The sequence below is a fragment of the Pelmatolapia mariae genome, linkage group LG20 (genome assembly GCF_036321145.2).
Source record: "Pelmatolapia mariae isolate MD_Pm_ZW linkage group LG20, Pm_UMD_F_2, whole genome shotgun sequence".
Lineage (NCBI taxonomy): Eukaryota > Metazoa > Chordata > Actinopteri > Cichliformes > Cichlidae > Pelmatolapia > Pelmatolapia mariae.
Window position 1 is genome coordinate 15,263,753 of NC_086244.1, and position 13,129 is coordinate 15,276,881.

Below are 13,129 nucleotides of genomic sequence, written 5' to 3' on the forward strand. Positions count from 1 at the left end.
TATAGGTCTAAAACATGTCTAAATGGTACATAGGCATCATCAAGAGAGACAATAGCTTGAATAGCGTTAAAATTCAAATTTTAGCTCTTTTTAAAAAAGCAAAGATTTTTGTACTATGTAACTCCTAAATGCAGTTGATGATGCTCCCTAACTAAAAAGATACAGTGGGATGCAAAAGTTTGGGCAACCTTGTTAATAGTCATTATTTTCCTGTATAAATCGTTGGTTGTTACAATAAAAAATGTCAGTTAAATATATTATATAGGAGACACACACAGTGATATTTGAGAAGTGAAATGAAGTTTATTGGATTTACAGAAAGTGTGCAATAATTGTTTAAACAAAATCAGGCAGGTGCATAAATTTGGGCACCACAAAAAAAGAAATGAAATCGATATTTAGTAGATCCGCCTTTTGCAGAAATTACAGCCTCTAAATGCTTCCTGTAGGTTCCAATGAGAGTCTGGATTGTGGCTGAAGGTATTTTGGACCATTCCACTTTACAAAACATCTCTGGTTCATTCAGGTTTGATGGCTTCTGAGCATGGACAGCTCTCTTTAACTCACACCACAGATTTTCAATAATATTCAGGTCTGGGGACTGAGATGGCCATTCCAGAACGTTGTACTTGCTCCTCTGCATGAATGCCTTAGTGGATTTTGAGCAGTGTTTCGGGTCGTTGTCTTGTTGAAAGATCCAGCCCCGGCGCAGCTTCAGCTTTGTCACCGATTCCTGGACATTGGTCTCCAGAATCTGCTGATACTGAGTGGAATCCATGTGTCCCTCAACTTTGACAAGATTCCCAGTCCCTGCACTGGCCACACAGCCCCACAGCATGATGGAACCACCACCATGTTTTACTGTAGGTAGCAGGTGTTTTTCTTGGAGTCCTGTGTTCTTTTTCTTCCATGCATAACGCCCCTTGTTATGCCCAAATAGCTCAATTTTAGCTTCATCAGTCCACAGCACCTTATTCCGGAATGAAGCTGGCTTGTCCAAATGTGCTTTAGCATACCTCAAGCGGCTCTGTTTGTGCTGTGGGCGGAGAAAAGGCTTCCTCTGCATCACTCTCACATACAGCATCTCCTTGTGTAAAGTGCGCCGAATGGTTGAACGATGCACAGTGACTCCATCTGCTGCAAGATGATGTTGTAGGTCTTTGGGGCTGGTCTGTGGGTTGACTCTGACTGTTCTCACCATTCGTCGCTTCTGTCTATCCGAGATTTTTCTTGGTCAGCCACTTCGAGCCTTAACCTAACTGAGCCTGTGGTCTTCCATTTTCTCAATATGTTCCTAACTTTGGAAACAGACAGCTTAAATCTCTGAGACAGCTTTCTGTATCCTTCCCCTAAACCATGATGGTGAACAATCTTTGTCTTCAGGTCATTTGAGAGTTGTTTTGAGACCCCCATGTTGCTACTCTTCAGAGAAAATTAAAAGAGGAGAGAAACTTACAATTGACCCCCTTAAATACTCTTTCTCATTATTGGATTCACCTGTGTATGTAGGTCAGGGGTCACTGAGCTTACCAAGCCAATTTGAGTTCCAATAATTAGTTCTAAAGGTTTTGGAATCAATAAAATGGCAACAGTGCCCAAATTTATGCACCTGCCTGATTTTATTTAAACAATTATTGCACACTTTCTGTAAATCCAATAAACTTCATTTCTTTTCTCAAATATCACTGTGTGTGTCTCCTATATGATAAATTTAACTGACAATTTTTATTGTAACAACCAACGATTTATACAGGGAAATAATGACTATTAACAATGTTGCCCAAACTTTTGCATCCCACTGTAATAGCAGCTTTCATTTCAGACTCGTGCTTTCTTTCCAAATGATTTACTCTTGGCCATAACACTGATTCATGTACCACTACCAAAGAGTTCATGCTGACTGTTCATGTTGACCCTTCTATTAGAACTACTGCTTGACTGTAGCAGAAATCTACCTTTTATACTGTATGAATATAATCAAAGCAAAGGTGGGACAGCTGCTAATGCCATGTAGATGTTTCTTAAGATTCAGTTCATTTTTCAAAGTCTGTACGTCTGTAGCATTTTGACTGGCAGCTGGGTACTTCTTAAACCTCTGAGGTCTATGTCATTGCTAACGAAGACCTCAAGTCTAGCCCTAGGCAATGGAAATTTGTCATTTTTGTTTTTATTAAATTGTTCTTCTCAGTCTTGGCAATCAGGGAACAAAGAAACCAATCATTCAACCTGACACCCTTCAAAAAGATGCCATGAGTGTTATTTCCACCTGTATTAATAATATCTCCTCCTTATCGATCGTGGCAAATCTTTAAACCACAAATCTACTACACATCCAATCTCGAGAGGTATGGAAATAGAAACCAGTAACTCTTGCTCTGTGTGGTACAAGTATGAAATGCTCAGATCAGTATGAAAATATGTTACTGGGTAGATTATAAGAAAAGCAAATGAAGATGAGAATGAAATCAAGAATGACTGCTCTCCTCTGGATGTGCAGGTTACTCACATTTTACTATCTACTTGTTCAGATTCTTGGTCACTGACAGTATTCAGTATTATCTGAAACTCATTTGAGATGTTTAAATATTCTGTATTATGTCTAAGTTTTCTTTTTTGAGCAAAAAGTAAAGTTTTTAAAAAATACAAATAAAATGAACGGCATGTTCTGGAACATTCATTTTTAGTCATTTTCTTAAATCTCTTAGACAAGTGCAGTGAAGCAGTTTAATCTCTTCTCTTCAGACTTTCACCTGTCAGCATGAAGACCACTCCATTTGTTCCAGGCTGCCTACCTGTACTTATGATTAACATTCAAATTGACCAACCACAGAATATTGCTGTGCCTCTGCGGATTTATTCAGTCAAATAATTGCTGCTGTTTCTACTTGTCACTATGAAGGTTTCAGGCACACTTTCTGAACAGCTCCATCCTCACTTTCCCAACTCCCTTCATACTTTTAATGTATCTCGGTAAAATCTCCAATGACAGCTGTGATAGGCAATAAAATAAAGGACAATTGCTCTATGTCACAAGGCCAGTTCAATGGATAACGAGGTGACCGCCTGTAAGGTTTAAACTCATGTCATTGAGAGTCCCAAAGTCAATGCCGTAACTTTATAGGAAGTTCAAGGTCTCTATATAATTCTTAGACAAAAATAGCCACCCTGCGCAATAATGATACTTTCAGGCAAACCATTTTGACAGCAACAATTATTTGACATCAAACCTGAGTCCAAGGTTGTGGACATGGTGTTATTTATTAAAAAGCAATTTATCAGGTTGACCTTTAGACCTGCTTATTCATGCAAGGTGAATACCTAGACTCACCGGAGTTGACAGAAAGGTTAGGGTATCTCAGATATGCACAACTGTAATGACCAGTAGAATACAAAAGTTTTCTTGAAGCCAGCAGGCTCAAGGTTCCACTTCACTTTTCATCCAAGAAAACAATTTTTAATCTGCAGTGTGTACAAGCTCACCAAAAACTGGGAATACATAGATACAGATGGTAGCCTCAGAATTTGGCGTGAGCAGCATGAAATCATGGGCATGGACAGTGCTGCGAAAGTTGTTTGTACACACTTTTGGCCCCTTATTGACAACCAATTATGGTTTGAATTCCAAAGTCCATTTGAGTATTGTTGGTGACCATTTGGGTCCCATAATTTACCATCTTCTAATTATAATGCATCATGTCAAAAAGAAACTTAAAGTCTCAAACTTGTCTCACCAACAGGACATTATTTGTAGATTTCAGTGGCCTCCACTATTCCTCGACTCAAACCCAGTGTCTTGAGAGGCAGTAGAGTAGGATATATGGAGAATTAGTGTGAAGAAAAGATGTTTTTTGATGACCACAACATGGATAAAACTTCCACCTTGTGGAATCCATCACACTATGAAGTCAGGTTGTTTTGTATTCAGTCTTCTATCTATCTGTATCTATAAAAAATAATGAAAAGCAAACATATTCAAACGGTGCTCAGAATAGCAATTTTTAAGTGGCTACACCAGAATCTGTGCATGGATAAGTGACTTTACTATAGCTCAGTTTTTAACAATGTTCTGGACCTTTTTCAAGGCATGCTGTAGGTGCTTATACATACACATAAACTATGTATATCCATCAACTATCAACTGTTTTTCCACTCTGCACTAATTTCAGTTAGTTAAATACTGAAAAGAAAATAATATGTGCTCAAAGTATACCATTAGAAGTGAAAAGCATATTTTCCTGTCCTACAGTGTCTGCCTCCAAGACAGGAAAAAATGAAACCATGACATACTCCCAGATGTAAAGTACACCTGAGCTGTTCAAATGTGACAAAGCTGCAGAAATAATGTTATGGTCTACAAACTTTTAAACCACTTAAAATGTATGATCTACACATTGGGCTGTGCATCGTTATTAATAGTCTTAAGATGGATTAAAAATGTTTTGGTTGATTGTTAAAATCACTGTGCTGCATCAAAATAACCCAGCTGTGTATTTCTTCTCATTTGACGCAGCGCTGTGTTACCAAAATAACCCATACTGGCATTTGCGACCAAATTGGTCGCACTCTAGAGCCCTGTTACATGTATCACAAACAATTATTATTTTTGGTTCAACAAAGTCATTTTGGTTTGCTCCAAAACATAGAGTTGGAGCTAGGGCTGGACTAGAGTTTGGGGTCATCACATGACTTAGACCTCACTGGAGGTAGAGTATGTGTTGTACCTATAATGATTGTGGGTGAATGTAGCATATTCAGGTAGGGTCCACCCTCAGACCTGCAACCATTCACAATCACAATCACACCAATGACTAATTTAGGATTACCAATTAATCTAACTCAAACGAGATGGTACGCCTTAAAAATGAGCAGCATTGTGATCCCAAGCAAGCATTTAGACAACACGCTAACTCCACAGAGAAAGGCCCAGACTGGATTTAAGTCCAGGACCTCTTGCTCTAATTCAACAGTGCTAACCTGTACAACTATCCCACCCCATATTAAAGCATACCATGTTTTATTAGTTTATTGTTTCATTCTAATTTGGACCATGATTTACAAAATGAACATTATCATCAAGTTTCTGAGACGTGGTTTTGGACTCAAAACAAAATTCACTCACGACCTCCACCAAAAAAGGTTTTAAGTCTAACACTCATTTTACCTCATGAGGTTAAAGAGCCTCAGCTGGTGTTAGTAAGCCCTGAAACTACCATTTGAGGCCTAGAACTCATCAGGAAAGAGGTTTAGTAGGGTAACAGACCAAAGGAACTAAAGAGCCACACTTCTAAGGTACATCTATCTTTTCAGTCTATGGTTTAACCACTTAACATCCTCCAGGTGTTTGGCTGTGTGGAATGAGCAGTGGCATTAGAACTGGGTCCATATCTACTCCCTGAACCTTTACCTGTGTGGCAAAAAGAACTGTAAAACCAAAATGCATGTAAGAGGCTTTATTTGAAAAGTTTATGAAACTGCTGGTTCAACATGAGGTGAAAATGTCACCTTACCCCTATATCTAAGTGGATGTTAAGAGGCTAGCCCAACCTTAATCGTACCGCTAACCCAATTCTAAAAGAGGATTTATGGTCTGTGTGAAACCAAACAACACTCTCAGTGTCTCCCTGCAGAAACTGTCAGAAACAGTTTACCACTCTTCTGTCATTGAAAGGACATTAAACACATTTGATTTCAGACCAGCTATCTGGGAGTCCATAACCCAGCCATTATCTTAACGATAAAACCAAGTCTTAACAATTGAGCAGCCATTTGACTGTCGGTCCTGAAGAGAGGATCATCCAAAATGTTCTACAGATGCCTCTAAAACTCAGATTATTCCTTGCAAAGATAAGCACGCACACACACACACACACACTCACACACACCTAGACAAACACACACACTCACAGTTTAGATGGATGATGTGTTCATATCACCACTTCAACAATAAAAGTGCAGTGACCTATATACTGTACCTGCGTGTGAAGGGTAATTATGGAAAGATGTCATCTCTCAACAACTCCTAACCGAAAACTACTCATGTGAAACTAAACTGATACCATCAAATGTCACAACTCCTCTCCTCTCCATTCCTCCGTCATAAGCTGAGAGAAATCCAATTTATCCCCACGGTCAGAGGTCGCGACTCCCCACAGAGTCTTTAAATGCTTTTGTCCATCCGCACTTGTCAATAAAGCTTCACTGACTTCGCAAGCGCACATTTCACACTTTATGGTGCAATGAAATGAAAGAGGGAAGCAAGAGAAAGACAGACGATCAAGGAGAAAATGGAGGAAATGCTGTAGAAAAAAGGGGGAATGAAAACAAGGATAGTGAAATAAAAGAAGAAGAAGAAGTAATACAGATGCAATAATATGAAAATGGGAAAAGAAGATTCAAGATGGTAGAAGGTAGTAAGAAAATACAGAAGATAAAGAAAAGGGAGAGGATGAAAGGAGAAGAAGGGAAGAAGCAAGAAAGGAAGAAGAAGGAAAAACAAGACTGAGAGGGAAAGCAAAAGAAAGATCAGAGGGGAAAAAGAAGCACAGTGCGAAACGGAGGAGTTTTAACACACCTCCTCTTGACTCTGTGAGATGAGATTTCAGGGTGTGAAGGGCGGATTCGTTCCTGCTCGGTGACCCAGCCAAAAAAACTGAGCCGACGCTGAGCAGTAAAGCGTCACTCTCTGCTGAAAATAGACGGGTGGGCTAAATAATAGAGTCAGACACCACAGAAGAAGAGCAGGAAAACAATCTGAATAAGTGCTGAAAATTACACTGCAGTCTGTCCTGCGACAGATGATACCTGTGCACGCACACACGCATACACAAACACACACACAAAGAGCCTCTGTCCATTTCCTACAAGCTGCTCTGCATTTATATTGTTTCTGCTGCCTGGATGATCTTTAGGGGAGTTTGTTTTCAGCTCTGAGGATTCTACACCCAAGATATCAGACCTTTGCGTGTCTGTATTGCATATATGGATTATTTCAAAAGACAATGCACTGGAGTATTATAATACTCATACATGCAGCACAGAGGCAAAACAGAGTGTGCTACACTTAAGATGCTATTCAGAAACCGAGGATTTAGATTTCATCTGCTTCAGCATTTATTGTTTTACCCTGTTACAGGATCCGGCAGGTTACCAGCTACCCTTCTAGTGACTTGGTATTCTTTAAAAAGCTTATTTTCTGTCAACAAAACACAACAAACCACCAAAACAGCAATTTAACCACTTAACTGTTCTCTGACTCATGAATTATAAAAATAAAAACTGCGTTTATTAGAACAGCAGAATTTTCATTATTTTGTTCAACAGTTCAAAACCCTAAAATACCCAATTTACAAGTAAATATGAGCTTCACAAGGTGCCTTAAAATAAAAATAGGCACTATCTGATACTCAGTTTGAGTCACAACAGCAGTGCAATGCAGACGTACCAGCGCCCTGCAAGTATAAAAGCTTTGGTCATGTTTGAAGTCTAAAAAAAGTACATCAGCTAAAACTGAGCTTTTTGGTAATTAACTGTTATCCTTAGTGCATCATAAAAACAACGCTCAGTGTACTGTTCGAGGGAACACTGAGGTCAGAGCAATATAGGTGGAGTTCGAATCACGTCTGTCTTTTTCCTGTACCTCATTTTCTTAACAGCTTTAACAGATCTGTAAAGCTTATGAAGCACACACCAAATGGAAGCTGTGTTTAGACACAGTGCTGACCATCAATAAGCAAAGCGACTGCTACCAGTCAGACATGATGTACTCTAATTCTTCCAAGAATGGGTTTTTCCTCCTGTGACTTTGATGCAAACTTGAGCTGCACGATTCCATAATTCCATTAATTACTTTATCAATTTTCTTCCATTTTGCTTCCCTCTTGTTTTTATTCACTATGGAGGTCACACAATGCAGATTTATCTGACTTTGACCACAGCGCCTGCAAAAGCTCCCAAATTGAATGCAGCGATGACTTTGGGTTATGCTCAGTAACGGCAACAGCTTGTTATTGTGCAGGACAAACTATGGAAAATAACTGTTTTCTGAGAATGACAGAACAGGTGCTGCATCCTGTGTGAAAACTTATTTTTATCCAAGCACTGTACATTTGATTTTTTTTCCCTTCATTTTGAAATAACATTTATTCAGCCTCCTTCAGACTCATCAGGGAAACTCACAACGTGACTCACAACTGATAAAAAGTGCTGTGGTGTTGTGAGTAGGTGAAGAGGTTACAGGAACACAAAACAAAATGGGAAAATTTTTACCAATAGCTCTGATGCACAAGTGCGTACAAGGCCAGCTGCACGCAGGACATGTAACAGATAAGAGACTGTGAAGCCCACATGGAGAGGAAACACTTTTCTATGGAAGGGTCAGCTCTAACCTCCCCTCTGCTTTGACACTCCAAAGGATAAGTGGTTATGGATAATGGATGCAGACAACATAAAACTCACTTGCAGCAATGCAAAATATGGCTGCTAACATTCTAAAAATCAATTTACCTCATCACTGAAACCCAAACCAATCATCCCAGGGGACTCCTAAGAATAGGCCTATTAATGTGCGCATAAATCATAAAATATATCCATGCATGTCACACACAATTAAATTAAATCAAATTGGGGTAGAGGAGAGGGGGAGGGGGGTGAATCTGACCATTGATCCATATGCTTATATATGTAGGACATCCACTATTACAACCATTAATAGCCTAACAGAGAGGCCCAGACCTCTCTCTCTCCAGCCACCTCCTCCAGCCCCTGCAGGGTGGATACTGAGCCATTCCAAAGAGTCACCCTCAGGAGGTGTCCTAGTGGGCATCCTGGTCATTTTGGCCTGTATGTGCACCTGTGAGTGCTGACGTTCTCATTAAGATCTTTGAGTTTTCAGTGGGTCACTATCCATTAGACTGTTTATTCCTGTTGAGTGCAGCATAAGCCACCTCACCTGGCTACTTTCAGTGTGGAGGCCCTCCCCAATGACTGAGCTCCTCACCCTAAATCTATCTTCTTATACACACACACACACACACACACACACTCAGACACACACACACACATCTACGCGTCTGCTGAGGTTTAACTTCCAATGTCTTCTAATAGTTTTGGTTTGGAAAGGAGCACAAAGGGAGTGTACTCTGTCATAAATCCATCATTAACAACCAAATAGCAAAATGCACACCTTTATGTGTAATGTCTGGTTCCTTGTAAGAGAAACTAGAGGATTTGGTGCTGTTTTAGTTCACTTCACACCCATTAACACTGTATTTGCAAAAAAGAGTTTTTGGGGGGTTTTGTTTTTAGCCATTTAGCATATTCACTCCTTTTCATTGAAGACTATCTCGTGAGTGCCCTTTGCTGTGCTATAGAGGTAGCTATTGCAGCATCTGTACAGTGGGATAATGGCTCTCCCAGCTTGGCTCTAAATATACATGCACATCTAAAAATGCTGTGAAAATGTATATATGTATAAATATGAAAATGTACTTTTGCTTTTGTCTGTGTTTTTGTTTTGTCAGCATTTTATTCTGGCAGTTCGGCTGGCATCATTCCACCCTCCAGTGTCTTATGCATGTTCACAGTTCTTAATCTGTGTTCACAAGAAAAACTGCTTCATTGACCCGCTAAGGCTTCATATTAAAATCTGCAAACCTCTTTAAAGTCAACCTCATAAGCTTCTCAATATTTTCTCATCTGGTTCTCGTCTCATCTGTTGCACTGGTTAATGTTCACTACGCAATCTTTGTGAGCTCAGTTTCACTCGCTCTCAGAGTGAGCTAAAGCACCCAAGAGGCCCCACCCACCTGTTGTTTAGACCTTCTGTTTGCAAAAGGTAGCCAATCAGATAAAAGCTGGGATAAAAGGAGGAGCTAAAATTGCTTTTTTCAAAGGCTAAACCGAGGAGCTGAAACAAAGCCCAGTGTAAATTTAATATGAACTATTTCAGATATGACTCATGCAGAGCTACTCCAATAGAGTCTAAAAATAAAAATACTGTGCAAGAAATGAGCAGGACTGGTGCCCACTTCTGATATGTAGAGTCGATGCAAACTGAATCTGTCTCTTTCTCCTTATCATCTCACTTATAAATATTCTCCATAACCCCTGTCTCCTCATCCTCTTATTCTGTCTTTTTTAACCTCCAGTTATGCTGAAGAAGACTGCTGAGCTCGCTCTCTCGCTTCAGCTTCATTCTTCTACACATTGCTTCTCTCTCTCTCTCTCACACACACTCTCAGTCTTCCTTTCCCTCTCTCTGCACTCAATTTCAGGGCTCATTTCAGCCAGCTGCCGTTAAAAACGCCTGTATCACACACACACAGGCATATACGAACGCACATGCACGCTCCTGTCTGCCCTCTAGCTTTAAATTCCTCTAAAATGGATATTTATTCCTGTAAATCTCCAGCGATGTGGGTGAGTGAGTAAAATCTCCAGCATCTTAAGTACATACAAAAGTATGTGTGCATGTGTGTGTATTTGTGTGTGACCCAACTGACCTGTAGAGGCTGAAAGCTGAATAAAGGAGCGTAGACACAAAGAAGTACAGCATTTCCTTTTAGATTTATTTTAAATATATCTCACGTATAGACCCAACTAACAATTAATATACACTACTTCCACGTTTTGTGCATTCCGAGTCATGTACGTCATATTTCTTTGTGCTGAGCCACACTGTTGCACTGAACTGCTCCTTTATTATGATGAACAATCAGACCCACATAGCATACATTATCCTGCTGTGACAAACACTGGCAACAAATGTAGATTAACCCACTGCTGAAAATAGTCCCCAATAAATGCGGTGTTTGCTCCTGTATGCCCCCAAGTGCTTTGGGACTACACGGAGCCATTATTTTTTTGCATATTTGTAAGGTTTCTTATCTTTAGAGGTGTTATATATGACATTTAGACCTACTGGGCATTTTTATATGTAGCACCCGCATGGCACACTTCTCTTCCCTCTCTCTCCCTTCTTCCTTCTTTGTGTTGTCTTTAAGGTGAAGTGACACAAAGAAATGGTGCCCAAATATTGTAAGATAAAGAATTTTAACCTTTGTTTACTGAGCAGGTTCTAGTGAAGAGGTAAGTACACACGTTGAACAAGAAGATGTGCATGTTGGATTTTTTTGCTGGTTGTAACATTGAATTGAAACACTTTAGCAATTTAATATTGCATTAATCCAAAGCGTGGCTCCAGCTTGCACAGAACTCAGTGCCAGCCTTCTAAAAGTAACCGAGAGAAGTGACCTGCTTTATCCTCCTCATACTGGCTCCCAGTATCCTTTAGACTAGATGTGAAGATCTTAAAGTTGAATCTCAAGGCTCTTCATGTCCTCTTGCCTCAGGCAGATGTCTATCATTTCCTGGGGTGTTGCTGAAAACTGAAAGTGCATTTGCAGTCAGAGCCCCGAAGCTATTGCACGATGTACCTAATGAAAATCAGGTCAGCAGAGTCGGTGAACTCTGAAATCTTCTTAAACATACTTTTATCCGAGAGCCTTTCTAGGATGTATTAATTGCTTTTCCTTTTTACATTTCTCAGTTTAAATGATTTCCTGTTTGCCCCCATGTTTGTTCATTGGCAGAATGAGTGTTTTGTTGTGCGTTTGATGAACTGATAATATAATAGATGTGGTTTCAAGCTTTCAGGCTTTTTCCTTTCCTGAACTGTAATTAGTATGATTTGCTTTTTACAAGTGGCTGCTGGAGGCTGCTGTGAAATTGATTGCTAAAGCTCCAACAACACAGGACTGGACCGGCTAGTCACCTTGCCTGACCGGCTGGCACAGAGGTACTTGTTGCCTGGTGAAATTAGTCACAAAGAGATCTTTACTGTTCAACTGAAAACCTCTTGTTGATTTCTTTGGTTGCTAGCTGGTTTCTGCAATTATCCATAGTTTTAATGGAAACTGTGCGTCTTTAAAGTAACAGTTGCATTTTTGGAATTTGTTGGTTTCAGGACAAGGTTGCCCTTCCACGTGCATATTCACAAATTCCACTTTTTCAAGTTTTCTTCTGCTTGTTGGTTAGTAAGCTAATGTCTATAATTAATAAAAGATACTGTCTGTCTTGCAAACGACAGGAAACTACCTGCTAGTGACCAAAGCAACCACAATAAGGTTATAAATGCTGAACCATCTTTGTAACTGATCTAATCGGGCTAATCCCAACTAATGTAAAACTTCAAACAAAGACGACTGTTAAAGTGTTCAATGCTAACTAACAAGATGTATGTTTCTTTTAACTGTCTAACAAGTTAGTAAAAAAGCTAAACACACCAAACAACAAAGTGTAATTTAATAGTCAAAGTATTAGGCTAGGCTAACCTGCACACTGATCAGAATCTCTGAATTTTATTCAGAAGCTAACACTTTGCCACTACTAGCAAGTTTTGCGTGCAGAGCATGAAGCAAATATCCATCTTCTCTGGCTGTTTTATTACAAAATTATCATTAATGATACCGAACGATTCCTTTGCTTTGCCTGAGTCAGTGCGAGGTAAAAAGTGTGTGCAGTTTCTAATTTATTGTGAAAGCTCAGTCTGTACTTTTAAATTTGCTCATGACAGTATGTGTCTCTGTTTACAATAATGTACCATGAAAGCTAAGTGTGCGTGTGAGTGTGTGTGCGTGCGTATGAATTTCCCCTGAAAGCGTTGTGTTCCGTGGGTGCACTGACAGCTACACTCTGTGAAAGCTGTGTGTGTTCGCCTGCCTGTGTAATTTCCAGTAAAAGCTCAGTGTTACTGTGAAGTAATTCCAGGTGCTTTTCTGTCACGCAATGTGGTGTTCTCTGTGTCCGGAGCCCTGATGTTATTACTGTGAAAGCAAGGGAACACAGGTCACATAGCGAACTTTCAGTGCAGAAAAACGCAGATGTGCATGGAGGAAAGCTCAGACCTGATATAATGCTCAGCTTGTAATAACCTACACTGCAGAGTAATAATCAAATCTCTGGCAGTAGCTCAGCAAAGCAACTGAAGGTTATTTTGACCTTATTAGACCACATTTTCTTTTAAAACAGACTCATTCCGATGTTCAACAGAGCATTATACAACAAAAGTCCAGACCACCAAATTCTAGACTGCAAAACGCTGTGGACATTTACGTCAGGGACAAGGAACGGG

At 39.8% G+C, this 13,129-nt stretch overlaps 1 protein-coding gene across 1 annotated transcript in view; it reads right to left on the minus strand.

Annotated features, from left to right (window-relative positions):
• Window positions 1-13,129, minus strand: part of dcc (DCC netrin 1 receptor) — a 329,297-nt gene that overhangs the window by 133,896 nt on the left and 182,272 nt on the right. The window lies entirely within an intron of this gene.